General features: G+C 32.5%; 1 long non-coding RNA gene and 1 pseudogene across 2 annotated transcripts; both read right to left on the bottom strand.

Annotated features, from left to right (window-relative positions):
* Window positions 1-9,639: 9,639 nt before the first annotated feature.
* On the bottom strand, window positions 9,640-10,217 carry LOC147940083 (uncharacterized). Its single transcript, XR_015564277.1, has 2 exons — window positions 9,986-10,217; window positions 9,640-9,851 (listed from the first exon to the last, which is right to left on the bottom strand). It is a non-coding gene; the product is annotated as an uncharacterized LOC147940083 (long non-coding RNA).
* A 2,762-nt stretch (window positions 10,218-12,979) lies between these two features.
* LOC104707151 (uncharacterized) lies at window positions 12,980-13,942 on the bottom strand (annotated as a pseudogene). The gene is made up of 3 exons (XR_015564276.1): window positions 13,689-13,942; window positions 13,318-13,407; window positions 12,980-13,224 (listed from the first exon to the last, which is right to left on the bottom strand). The product of XR_015564276.1 is annotated as an uncharacterized LOC104707151 (transcript).
* Between the last annotated feature and the right edge of the window lie 940 nt (window positions 13,943-14,882).

The raw sequence follows: 14,882 nt of genomic DNA, 5'->3' as shown, positions 1-14,882 counted from the left end.
ACACGTCACAAGCTTGTAATTTAATTTTATCTTGTTTTGTTAAAAGTGTTTGGCCCAACTTGATAAACAAGTAAACCTAAAATCTACACGTCTAGTTTTAGCTACGTGTATGTTTCGTTTAAGTGTCCCGAAGAGTCCGAAGTCCGAACGTTTTTTTGTTGAAATATTTCATCACAAATCACGTGGGAGCGACTTCGGGTTTCGAGTATAAACCGCTGGTTAGTTATTTTTGTGTGTCTTTTTCTTTGTACGAAAAGCAGAGAATGATGTGTAAATGTAATATGAGATTAAGCAGCCTAAGTTATTTATGCTTGTCTTTTTCTTTGTACGAAAACCAGAGAGAGAATGATTGCTTTTGGTTAATTTCGTAGCTTCTCTAAATGTTTATAATGTTTAAATTGATTACAAGTTAAATATTACTCAATACAGAACATAATCTCAATATCATAGATTAGATATGCATGTTTGTTTAGTAATCGCTACATCAGCGACAGAGAATCAAATGCATGCAAAATTATAATAGAGACACTATAACTGTCGTTGAACTTGAATATAAACATCGATAACGTTAATAGTGAAAAAATTGAGTCGATGTTATTTTCAGCATACAATATGCATCACTATAAATATCGAGTTACTCTTTCTGGCATGATTTTTTTCACGCTCTCTACATACTTGTGTGTTAATTATAACTGGCTTTTTTTATTTTAATTTCAGCGAATGAAAAATGAACAAAGTCGGTATAACTTTTTTTTGTTATTTTTGTTAAAGAGGGCCGATATAACGTTCACCAAAAGATCATAATATAGTTAGCCCTGTTTGTTTGGTGCATTAGATACTATGTCTTGATACTGTATCAAGACATAGTATCTGGACGTAATATCTGAACATCTAAATGATGTTCGTTTGTGTTATTGGTTTATGCGTCCAGAAATTGTATCTGGATAAAATTATGTTTGTTTTGTAATTTGATTTATGTGCATCTGAATACAATATACGTAAAATGACCAAAAATCTCTTTATTTTATATTGAAGATTTAGTGGTTATAATTTATTCATGTTTTTAGCTTATTTTTATATTGAATTTAAACAAATATTTTAAAATGAAGTTTTCTTGTCTTGACGGAAAACAGATATTTTATGTTTTTAACGGAAAATTGAGATTTTTTGTTTTTGGCAGAAAACCGAGATTTTGCGTTTTTAGCCGAAAACCCAAAATTTTGTGTTTTTGGCAGAAAACTGTGATTTTGCGTTTTTGGCAGGAAAGGTGATTTTGCAGTTTTGACGGAAAAACGTATTTTTGTGTTGTTGCGTTTTTTGGCGAAAAACGTAATTTTGGGGGTTTGATGGAAAAACAAGTTTTTGTTGTTTTGGCGGGAAAATGAAATTTTGCGGTTTTGACGGAAAAATGAAATTTTGCGGTTTTGGTGGGAAACAAGATTTTACGGTTTAGGAAGGAAAATGAATTTTTGCGGTTTTAACGGAAAAACGTAATTTTTGCGATTGTGGCGGGAAAACGTAATTTTTCGATTTTGGCGGGAAAACAAAATTTTGCGGTTTTGGCGAGAAAACGTAATTTTGCGGTTTTGATTGGAAAACGTAATTTTGCAGTTTTGGCGGGAAAATGAGATTTTGCGGTTTTGGCGGAAAAACGTTATTTTGGTTTCGACGGAATTTTGTGTTTTTCCGTAAAAAACGTAATTTTGCGGTTTTGGCGGGAAAACATAATTTTGCGGTTTTGGCGAGAAAACGAGTTTTGGTGGAAAAACATAATTTTACGATTTTGGCGGGAAAATGAGATTTTACGGTTTTGACGGGAAAATGTAATTTTGCGGTTTTGACGGAAAAACGTAATTTTTGCGATTTTGGCAGAAAACGTAATTTTGCGGTAATGAGCGGGTTGATTGATGAAGAATTGAGATTTTAGGGTTTTGTTGATATTAGAATTGAGAAAAAAATACTTTGTAATTATTTAAATAAAATAGGGGTATTTTTGATTTTTACCAATTTTGGATGAGTTTACCTCATCTAAACTCTCCAATGAAACTCATTCAGAAATTTAGTGTTTTTTGGATGAGTTTTCAAAACTCATCCAGATACCTAATCCAGTTATTATTTTAATTATCACTAAACGAACAACAATCTGCATCTGCGTCCAAATACTGCGTCTGGTTCACCAAACGAATAGCACCTTACTTATTTGGATACACAAATAGTCATATATCATTTGTTCTCATACTTAACAACAAAATTGGTAAGATTGAGTTCGCCCTAGCCGCTCTCTTTCTCCCTGGCACAATCTCCGAGATACCTTTTTCCGGCGGCGTCGAATCCGATCGGTGCCGTTGGGAAACTGCATCTCCGTTCTCTTGTCCTCTATTGCTACCAAAGCTTACTCTCTACCTGTTTCTACGGTGAATCCACCGGAGATTCACCAAAGCCCGAATCAGCTATTTCAGCCATACTTCAGCTTTATCCTTTCCCTACCCCTCTGTCTCATCCGGTGGATTTTCTCGGTGAGTCGATTCTCGCGAGTTCCCAGCCATTCATCGCCAAATCTGAGATCCCATAACATACTGCTAGCCTTTTGTCTAGTATCTCTCACCGACTCCCCTCGAACTGAACCCTAACAACTCTCTACTCCTTGGATCTAGAATCCCCCACCAAGTGTTTTACTTGGCTGCGTTTGGACAGGAGCTCTGGTTTGACTCTGGAGTTGTGCAAGATATTGACGACAAACCATTACCCATACCTTGTGCTTCAAAAACCCAAGTTTGTTCTAAATCTTTTTTTGTCTATCCATAGAATACCTCTATGTCCATCCATGGTATCAATTGTCCGAAGACTGCAATTTGAACCTAATCAACCACTGTTGCTCTATTGCTACAAAGTATTTTTGTGAACCCTATCATTAGAATCATCTAGAGCCACTATCTATGATTGTCAAAGGATGAAGAGGACCGACATTATGACCCCATTCCTATGAAGCGAAGGTTACCAGAACCTCTTTGATATATCCTCTATGTTTTACTTGTTTCCTGAATCCTCTCAAGCGATAGTATTATGCCCTGAAACCGTAAGACCTAGGAAGTTTGGCATTATGACCTCTTCCCTTTGGAGAGGAGGTTACTGAAGCCTTCCCAACCTTCTCTCCACCTCTTCCTTGTGTCCCGAGCTTTGTCAAGTGCAAATAAAAAAAACCAGGAATATGGTTCCCCCTTGCATAAGTCTGAAGATTATCGACATTATGACCACAGCTCCATGGAATGGTGGTTACCGAAATCTCTTCAAACAAGCCTTATCCGAAATTCAACCTCTAATCACCCTCCTCCTCGCCTTTGAGCAGATCAATCCACCTTGTCTCTCAGCTTTGGAAACCCTCTCAACGTCTCACTATCAACTGATAAGGATTATCTCCCATGTTCCTGCCTTGGTCTTGAATATGGCATCGACTCCCTTGGAATTGCTTGTGGCTTGGTGTTTTATTGCCCAAGTCTCCAATATCTCTTAGATATGTTGTTGATTTATCTATCTTTCACTTTGCTTCTTGTTGTTGTATCAAGCTTTTCTTTCGGAAAACTCTTAACCTTTGTAACCCTTTATCTTGTTGTTTGAATGAATACAATATCTGTTTGTCCAAAAAAAAAAATTTGGATACACAAAGAATTTTTTTTTTCTTTGGACAAACACAAACAAAACTAAATATTATAACGTAGAACAAATCTTTTCTTGATTTTCCAAAAAGAGATAAGTACTTTTATCATAAAAGGAAAAAATAGAGAAGTCGGCTAGTCCTCCCATAATAAATGAAAGAAAACAACATACAATTACAATGATGAAACAATATAATATGTAACAACTAACATTTCTTGTGCGAATGCAACGACGCTTTACTACGAAACAACGATGGAACTAGAATATGTTGTTAATGCATCGATAAATAATGATAGAAATGTTCATCGTTGAACTATCGTCACTTAATATAGTTATGAAAAATTGACAACGTAACTTAAACAAACTATCGCTAAATCTATCAGTTCCTTACTGAATCTATATGTTTGCTTCTAATTAAGTCAGAAAGTTGTCAATTAATGATGTTGTCGATTAATGCATCTCATGGTTTATGTTTTGTGTTACTTCGATTGAGTACAAAGTTCTTTTGAATGGTCAACCAATTTGATTGATTGTCCCGAAGAGGGGGTTACGACAGGGGAATCTGATATCTCTTTATTTGTTTATTTTATGTACGGAAGATTTAATTGTAAATATCCAGAAAGCGCGCGGTGATGGATAAACTGATTATAGGGATCAAGGTGGCAAATAAATATCCACCGATTACGCATTTGTTGTTTGCGGATGATACTTTTTCCTTCAGTAAGGTAGATAAGGAACAATGTGGAGTTATTTTGGATATTTTAAAAAAATATGAGGCTATCTCAGGACAACAAATTAATTTTGCAAAATCTTCCATTCAGTTTGGTCATACGGTTGATGAGGGGGCAAAGACGGAGATGCATGGTATCCTTGGGATCACAAATTTGGGCGGTATGGGTTCATATCTAAAGTTACCTGAGAGTTTGGGAGGGTCTAAAACGAAGGTCTTCTCCTTTGTTCGGGAAAGATTGCAGGATCGGACAACTGGTTGGACGGCGAACTCTTGCAGGGTGGGACTGATGAGGAAACAATAAATCATGCCTTTTTTTTTGTCCACCGGCTCTTCAGACTTGGGCTTTATATCAGGTTCCGGTGGGATCCAACTACTTTTCAATGGAGTATGTGTATGCAAATGTGGATCATTTTTTGGGCCCTAAGAACCCGTGTTCCAGTGTCTTGGCATTCCCTTGGATTATGTGGTATATCTGGAAAGTGCGGAATGCATGTGTTTTTGAGAATGAGGCTGAGCGGCCGGAGGAGATTGTCTGGGTAGTGGAAGGTGAAGCGACGTCCTGGCAGTAGGCACAAGAAGAAGCTCATCCTCACTATAGGCCCTCGACTGAGGGTGACAGTAGCTCCTCCTCCCACTATTTATTCGGGTTATCGGTGTTTCTTTGATGGATCTTGGAAGGCGGGTGACTCATTTGCTGGTGCAGGATGACTTTGTACGATGCATAAGGATTCGTCGCCAAATATGGGAGCCACCAATTTCCGGCATAGTCTCTCTCTTACATGCTGAAGTAGAAGCTTTCAATTGGACTACACGGTATATGATCGGACATGATTACCGCGATGTGGCTTTTTTTACAGACTGCTCAGATTTTCGACTGACCGGCTTTTTCGCCATACCTCAAAGTAATCAAGATTGACAGAAATGAGTTTTCTTTTTTTGTCTTTATCTCTTATTTCAAAAAATATAAATGTAACTGCGGATTTTTTGGCACACTTAACATGCACATCTCTGCAGAATATCTTATATGTAAACAGTTTCCAATTCAACCGACTCATATGAGCTGATCTTTTATTGCAAAAAAAAAAAAAAAAATGTTGTCGACTAATTGTGAGAATCAATACTAGTCCGTAATTAATTGAGCATAAGGTAAACATGGGATTTAATATTCAATAAAACATGAATAAATGTATTAGTGATGTTATTTAATTATACTATATTTTAAAAAGTTTTGTTAATTTTAGTGTTTTTGAACTAGTAATTTGGAAAATACGTTAAATCACTGAAAAATATAAATCTGATGGTTTTAACTAGACTTTGAAATTTTTTACAAAAAACAATAACAATTTTTTTCAATTCATTTAAAATCGTCAAAATCATATAAAATTATTTAAAATATTGTAATCGTGTATACAAAGGCCATTGCCTAAGTGGATAAAATACATGTTCGATAAAATCAAGTTTTCTCAAGTTCTTTCCATTCCCACTTTACATCATAATACCCAAATATATATGAATCCTATTGGTGCTTTAGTTAATTGGGTATTAAGTAATTTCTAATTGCCTTATATATGGATCCTCCCAATATATTTAATGCTACCGTTATCCCGACAAACTACGAACAAAAGTTAGAAAACATGGAAGTCTACTAAGTAAAGTGTTTTCTTGAACTTTGGCTTGAAGATTATCTTTGCAAAACCTATTTAAAGTTAATAGGAATATAATTAATGCACTACTTTGAAAACCCAAAAACCTATTTAAAGTTAATAGGAATATAATTAATGCACCACTTTGAAATTAGAATTGTCCACCCATTCATGATATCATTAGGCTTGATTTAAAAAATAATTTATTAAGAAAACAAGACTTATATTATATAGGGTTCTTATCACAAATTATTGGAAGTGAAATCATTGTGACTCATATAAACTTGACTCTTACTAGTGACAGTACTAGTGATCACTGTGATACCAATAACTTATACATATGGAGGAGAAAACAATTCAAGAACATATTTCGAACTTATGACACATGTTGATTTTAGGATTCAGGGTTGAACCGGATTAAGACACACTTCATCGAATCTTTGTTGTCTTTTGTTTAGAAATTTTCTTCTAGCGGACCTTTTTATTGTGATGTCTAATTTTTGTATATAATTGGCACTTTGTAGGCAATGCTAAAAAGAAAATAAGAGTTAATTTTGTGGATAAATTGTTGTATATATATTAATGAAAATAGAAAGTGAATGATGATTAAGTATTCAATTATGAGGAATTGAAAGGGCTAGTGGGGGTACCTTACTTGCATTAATCACAAATACTTAAAAGAGTGGAGTTCCATGTGTTTGTTCCCATCTCCTCATTTTCTTCTCTTTCTTAACCACGTATGAATACTACTTGATGCTCACCACCATTAACCCATAATTTTTCATATATATCTTTTAAAAAATATATTATCATCCATATTTTCTCTTTTTAGATTTATGAATCTGCCCCCTGGAGCTAATGACAGTTAAGATATGGGCTTCACTATCGAAGATACTTAATTTGTACTGCTTTTCTATACGAAAAAAGTAATCTGACAATTGCATTTTCCTTCAACTCACTGATATTTTTTTTTCAGCTAAGAAATTACATGTATATATCAAAATTTTCGAAATCTTTGAATATTCGAAATATGTGGAGAGAGAGAGTCATATGAAGACATAAAGAAATGGGCGCTTGAAACTTGAAAGTGTGGTTTGGTGGTTGCTGTGTATTAAGCATGCATTATATGGACTTCCTTATCCCCAATACTTTTCCTTTAACATGAAAGAAAGTCTCCATTCTGTTTTACGTATAACAAGAAGAGTACTGCACCCACTCAACATTTCTTTTCATATCTATATTATATATTAAAAAAATGGTGTAATTTAGTATTTTGTATGATATTTGAAACAGTTCAAATTAGTTTATTAATCTTAGTCTTGATAAACAAAGTTCACTTCTGCGTCAATCTTAGTTAAAATGAAAAGAAAATGATAATTATTTATTTTACAAATAAACCATCGTATATATATGAGTATTAAAAGATGTAATTAAAATGATTATCAGATCTAAAGAATTGAGGCCAATTATTTATCTTTAGCAAGAAAAGGTTAATAGATTTATTTATTAATGTTTGAGCAAATTAACATTGATTTGGTAACATATACTCCATCTGTACAAAAATAAAAGAAGTTTTGCTTGAATGCACACTGTTAAGAAAACTTGTAAAACTTAGTTTAAATACTCACTAGGTACCAACCCGCACATAGTGTAGGATAAATCAGTTCAAATAAAATATTATGGATAATATTATTATTTGAGATTTAAGATTTGTTTGTGTAAAAAATACGTTTCACTTATGAAATATTAAAACGTGAAAAAGAATTTCAATGTGGTGGAGTAGGTTTTGATGTCTTTTTGTGTTTCTAAATCAAATTCACATCTTTTATGTTTCACATTGTTATTTACATCACTATGCCATTAAATAAATAAAGCAATATTTTTTTGACGAATCAATTTAATTTAAACTAATCCAAAATGTAAAAATGCAATGGGAAAATATATAAAAAGTGGTAAATAATCAAAGTGTAGTTCTCTTGAAAATTTATAGGGAAAACTGATTGTCTAGGGTTTTCAAAAAATTCAGTAACATAGATACCATGCTAAGATTGCTGAGTCACATATATTGTAATAGTCATTAGAATTTTTAAATAGGAGACAAAAAAAATTTTGTTTTTCAAAAATTTAAATTCATGAACAGATTTAAAATTGTTTGTGAAATGTTAGTTATTTTTAATATTATATTGTGATATTTAATTTTTATTATACTTGAATAGTTATCTGATTTTTTTAAACCGGAGAATAAGTTTTGCGTTTCAAAAAGTTAAATAGGTGAATAAGTTTAAATTGTTTGTGGTATGTAATTTAATTTTATGATTATTGTGATAATTTCTTCAATTAAAGATTTTAAATATATTTGAATAGTCAATAGACTTTTTCAAAATAGGATAGGAGAATAACTTTAGCATTTCAAAAAATTAAATAAATGGTTTATATTTTTTTGTGAAATGTAATTTACTTTTAATAATTAAATAGATTATGAAAGTGATAATTAAATACATTTTTGGATTTTTATAGTTGATTAAAACTTTCATTTAAAAAAAAAACTAATAGAAAAAAATATTGCCTCATATATTTCAATGACATATATATGTAAATAATAATGAGAAGTAAGTGCACTTATTAAAAAAGTACAGAAGATCTGTGAGCGCGACACCTCAACTCTTTAGTGAGAGTGCTTCTCTGTTAATATAGAGGGGATGTATTATGTTTCCTATTTAATCTAAATTTTAGATTTTTTATTTTAAAATTATAACAGGTTTAAAAAAGATTAGATGCATTTTTATTAATTAATGATGGTGCATTACAAAAATTCAAAAAACAAATTAATAAAATAAAACATTTCTCATCAAATTTTACATTTATAATAATAAATTTTGATTCGTTTTCTTAACCTTTGAAAACTTTAAAACTTACTAGTTAATAACAAAGGACTAATTATTAGTCTAACTACTACATGTAAGTACTTAAATCTTTACTGGAAATATAAATATCACTTTTAGTAAAGCTAAAATATCGTTTCTTTTGACACACAAAAAAGTATATATGCATAAAATGAACAATAGGTTCATCAAACCTACAAAATAATCCATATTGTAGATATCAGATCGAGACTTATATAACTACTTATCAGAAATGATGATTTTTTAAGTTTTTCACATAGATTAAAAAATAATTAATGTTTAGTCATGAAGGTATTTTTATATATAATAACATATTTTTCATATCTATTAACCAATTGTAGTTCATTAAAATTTTAAATTCTCAATTAATGAATCTTGAAATCTACAATTTCATATCATTAATTAATAAAAAGTAGAGAAAATCTATCTTTGTGATACACGATAAATTTCTAAAACATCATCTATTCTAATACATAGGGAGTATAAAAAAAATGATGGTGAGAATAGCGAATTGATGTACATGTAGATGAGTAAATGAAAAGTTTGTGTGATTTAAGAGAGTGCTTAAGGGTAGATGAAACGACCCGACCACTTTTTTTATAAATAATAAATAATAATAATAATAAATACTCTACAACTAGTGGTCTCATACCCACTAGCCACCTAACCACAAACACATACAACAACGTATAACAATACCAATAAATAACCAATAATCCAATAACCAATAATAAATAACCAGTATTAAACCATAAACAATATTCAGTATTCAAACAACAGGAAACATAGAACCAGCAACCTAACAATGTTCTAATGACCCAACTCTAGCAACCTAGCAATGTCAGACAACAACAGATCGAGGCCCTAGAACATCCTCCTCTTCATTGTCATGATTCCACGATCACATTTTGTCTTTACCTGCACCACAAACACAAATTGAGATGCATGAGTATTTGATAAACACTCAGTGAGGCAATCCTGCCATCTACTGAGCTATACACACAAGCAATAAGATCTCTACATGTCACAATCAACAAACAATATAAACAAACCAGGCAATAACCAAAGCAACACGCCATCGTCGTAACTGAAGAAGGTTGTCGACCGACACCAGATGGTGTCGATCGACACTAACATGTGCTCGACAAAACCCGAAACCCTAGTGGTGTCGACTGACACCTCCACATGGTGTCGATCGACACTCGCCAAAGTTATCGAGCCGTCCTCGCGTTGGTGTCGACCGACACCCCAACTGGTGTTGATCGACACCGATGTCGAACATCAATTTCCTTCGATCAGAAACTCCGAATCTCGCCTCCAATCTTCTCCAATCCGCTCCAAGCATCCCTAGAAGCAAAACCCAGCTGCAGCAGTCACGAAGAGCCATAGAAAACTCAAAGGGAACTAGAGATCTTAGGTTAGATAATCCATGGTCATGCACTCACCTCTTTGCAGGAAAATTCTGACCAACAACAACAAAATCAACCTTCCTAGCAAGCTTCTACCTCCTTCCTAGCTCCAAATCTCCCAAGAAAAGCCAACAAATCTCCCAAAAACTCAAGAACTCTTCTTTCTCTCTTTTTCTCTCAAAAACGTTAAGCGGCGACAAAAGAACTTTTCCAAAACCCTTCTTGGTCGACAAAACACTTAAGTATCTCGGTTCAATGGTTTTCTCTAATTAAATTGAATTAGTCGAACCAAAAATAAATGGTGTCGACCGACACCCATCCCCAAAACGCAGAATTTTGGTTCACACAGGAATAATACTCATAATTGAGGTTATATACATGCGGAATGATTTAAAGCAGATCAATATTGTTGGTCTTATTAGATTGCCATTAAAATAATATATTTTACTTTATATTATATCTTTGTGCAGTCAATAATTTATCATGTGAATAATTTGATTTGGTATCTAGAATATTCTCAAATACATCAAACCCTACTTATGATTGGCTGGAGGAACTTTACCAAGTGACAGTATATAATATACATAGGATTTCCTAAATACACGTTTCAGAAACATCGTATAAACGATGTATAAATGCCATAACATACGGCAATTTTACTCTTTCCACAATTTTTTTTTTCAGTGTAAGTAAAATTTTAATTATAAATTTTTTTTTGTTACATAAGTGTGTTCTTTTCTGAGTTTGTAAAATATCAATAACTTACAACTTAGAAACGTGCAGAAAACCAATATACGAGTTTCCACAATTTTACACTATACTGTACATTATAAGAAGAAAAATACATTAGAACTTGATATATCAAAGTGAGAGATGAAATAAAGCATTATTTAGAATTCCAAAACACAAATTAATTAAATAGTTTAGGAAAACAGTATCGTATTAAGGTGGTGACAAAAGATTTATATATCAGTAACAAAAGATTGGCCAACTTTATCCTCATGAATAGGAGGATATAAATATGATTTTGAGCTCTTGGTCAAACTAAGGTTAAAACAAAAAAACAAAAAAGATCTCCACAACTATATGATTATTGTGAACAATGATGTTATTTGCTTTCTTATCTTACCAAACCATTGCTACTTCACAATGCACTATGGTGTAAAATAGGTAAGAAATTGTCTCCAAAGTTCAAATTTGATACGCGTTAAGAATTCACATCGACAACTTAAAAAAGATATAGAACAATCAAACCTAGCTCGCAGGAAATTATCTACTAACTTCAAGGATAACATCATATGCGTAATCGGGCTAATCCGTCCATTGCCAATGAGGAAAATATAGAAACAGATTATGCGGAAATGCATATTACTTGTACCAACTAGATACACAAGAGTATGCCTAAAAGCTAGCTAATTGCTTTTATCACCCACCCTATAAAGATTATATAAACAATACTTTTAAAGAAAGAATGATAAGAAAAAAAAAAAAAAAAAAAGAGAATGAATAATTCAAGATACGACACTATCATCAAACTTTTTGTTCAACTAAACAAAAAGATGTTTTGTTTCAAGCAAATATTAGATTTTGCACTAACGAACATGATGAGTATATGATCAAGACTGATTCTTTCCACGAAACCAAAATCCTATGGCTCTTCTACTAAATAATACAGCCAAAAGATGCAACCACTAATTGATCGATACAGATTTTTTATAACATGTAAAAAGGCTTATCAGGTAGATACATTTACAATGAAGGTGACAAGTGAAGAAAATATGTCGTAGATGCAGGGACCATTTTAGGCTGAGGACCATCAGGATCTCTATTATATACAAAATCAATTTTCTTAACCATTGTTGTCACTCAACACAAATGCCCCAGCTTTTTTCGTCTAATATAGTAATATGTTATCATAGTATGAATGTAGTAATATATTTGTTGAGAAGAGCGAGAAAGGGATCATAAAACCAGAGTGATCGACAAATAACATAAGAGACCTAAATGATTGAACAACTAGCAGATATTTTATCCCAAGATAATGAAAGCTTACATAAGCAAACTTGCTTTCAGTTTGACATAGAGAAATAGAATTCTGAGTTGCAAGGTGTTTAATTCGAAAGCACCTATATTGGGAATGACATTGCACACAACATCATGGTCAGTCATGAAAGTTATGGAAAGAAAAATTAGTGTTGCTTGACAAATCGCAATCTATACTAAAAAGTAGATAAATGCGGAAAGATATACAAATCAAACTAGTTGATTAAGGACTGGCAGTTCCGTGAAAGTCATAGAGATGTTTAAATTCAAAATGATTAACGTAATAATGTAAAGACTTCTTCTGAGGAAACCTCTAACCTCACAATCAAATTTGCCAACAACAATACCTTTCATGATCAAAAGAAAGTTCATCAAGCCTTTTTCTTTTCGACACTAGAAGAAAGCAACAACATAATATAAATGGTTATAAAGAAACTGAACAAGTTAAGTGCCTAGTAGACGTCATAGTATTGGCAACAATCAAAACCAAAAGCTAACAATAACAGTACAGAGAAAGGAAAAAAGAAAACTATGGCGACAATTCTAGCAAATTCACAAAAATTAATGGATTAGTCAAAGAAGCAAAAATGCGGCTAGCGTAGGAAACTGGTCATTCATATAAAGCAATAAAGTATGAAGAGAAAAGACACGGTTCTTGCAGATGAAAGTAGCTGCTACGTGCCTAGTGAGTAGCACAGATACGAGTACAAACTTACACACTTTTTCTTCTTTTTTTTTTTTTTTGGCTGTCGTGCACGTAATTGATCAACTAAAGGCAGAAAGTAGCTTCTTCTGTATGATTCCGCACTTAAACGTGGAGATAACCTCGGCAAAATTTCCTACCATAACGTAATCATTGGATATGAAATCTTTTACAGTTTCTACACAACAAAGAAGGGTTTTGGGTTAAGAACTGAACAACACACACAAACCTCTTTGCCATCAGAGTTCTCTATAGCCAAAACCGGTATCTCATACTGATAAGCTCGTTCCCACTCGGGATTCGTAGTGATATCCCTTACCTAACAACAATGCAAAATCACATCAATCTCACAAAGGAGTCACTCCCAAATTTCAAATTTCTTTTAGAAATCATTGCTTCCGACTCGACATTGTGTTAAATCATCGTCAACGAAGCACTAATACCATTTTCAGAACCACAATGATTCCCCATAATCTAACAATTCCCAACAAAATCAAATTCATGTTCATATGTATCCACTTAATCAATCTAGAATCTTCAATTCACCAATAAAATCATACTAAATTATGAAAAAAAGGCGAGATTTAAGGTTAGTGAGACCTGAAGAACAACGTCGTTGAGTGAATCGGAACCGGAGGAGAGAGAGAAGACAGCGTTAAGCTTCTCTTTAAGACCATCGCAGAGACAACATCCAGGTTTAGAGTATAGAACAAGCCTTCTCGTGTTTGTTGGTGTCGAGGAAGACGATAAACTATGGGCCAAAGGACGACGTCTTGCAGCGAACACCAAAGTCGCTGATATCGCCGCCGCCATTTGCGTTGTTCACCATTTTTGTCAGATCATCCGATTTTTTCTTCATATTCTTAACGGACTTTTTGGGCCTTTATTATCGATCAAATGATTCGGCCCATGATTTTAGTTTTAAGATCCACAAATTCATTTTTTTTTACTTCACCATCACAAGACATTGGTTCACAACCCTTATTCAAAAATTCACTAAGGCTGCAAATGCAAATGGTTGTAGTTCAACGAGGTTGAATGAGTTGAATGTACTTTTTAATCTTGTTCAGCAAAAAAATCACCATTTAACATAAATATATTTTCAACCTACATTAATTGGGTTTCATCCTGTGGCTGGAAAATAATACTTTTTGGTTGAAAATTGTTCAACCACAAAATAGGAGATGAATAGATTGAGCGAGATGAAAACTAAAAAATATATATATTTATTCAATTTATATATTATATTAATATTTTTGGCTTTTTAAAAAAATATCATTTAACAACAATCGTGGAATCTAGATTGTTATTTCAATAATCTAGAGGAAAGTCAAAGATTGTGAGTTTAAAAATCTGCTTTTAAATTATATTTAATCATTACATATATATATATATATATAATTTTTGAAATATGTAACAAACGAATCATTCACTTATATTTTTTTTGTTTGCAAATTTTTTCACATTATTTAATTTTTAATATTAAACTATATAATTTAAATTAGCATTATTTGTTACAAATAAAAGATATTCTAGTAGGCAAAATAAGCTGCATTTTAAAATCTTTTGAATAATTATTTTTATTGATTAAAATCGAAACTAAAATCAGATCCTAGATATATCTTTTTTAAAAAATACCTATAAGCTAAACACTTTTTTCATAAACAATTGTAGCCATGAGTAACTATATGAAGATCGTCCATGATCAAATTATTGAGCAAATATGGTCTGCAAGTCGACGTAGTTTTCGTCAGCAACGTATGATTTTATTTTATGTAATATTTTGTAATAAAA

This window comes from Camelina sativa, chromosome 8 (assembly GCF_030686135.1).
Source record: "Camelina sativa cultivar CO46 ecotype springtype chromosome 8, ASM3068613v1".
NCBI lineage: Eukaryota > Viridiplantae > Streptophyta > Magnoliopsida > Brassicales > Brassicaceae > Camelina > Camelina sativa.
This window is presented reverse-complemented; position numbering and strand designations above follow the sequence as displayed.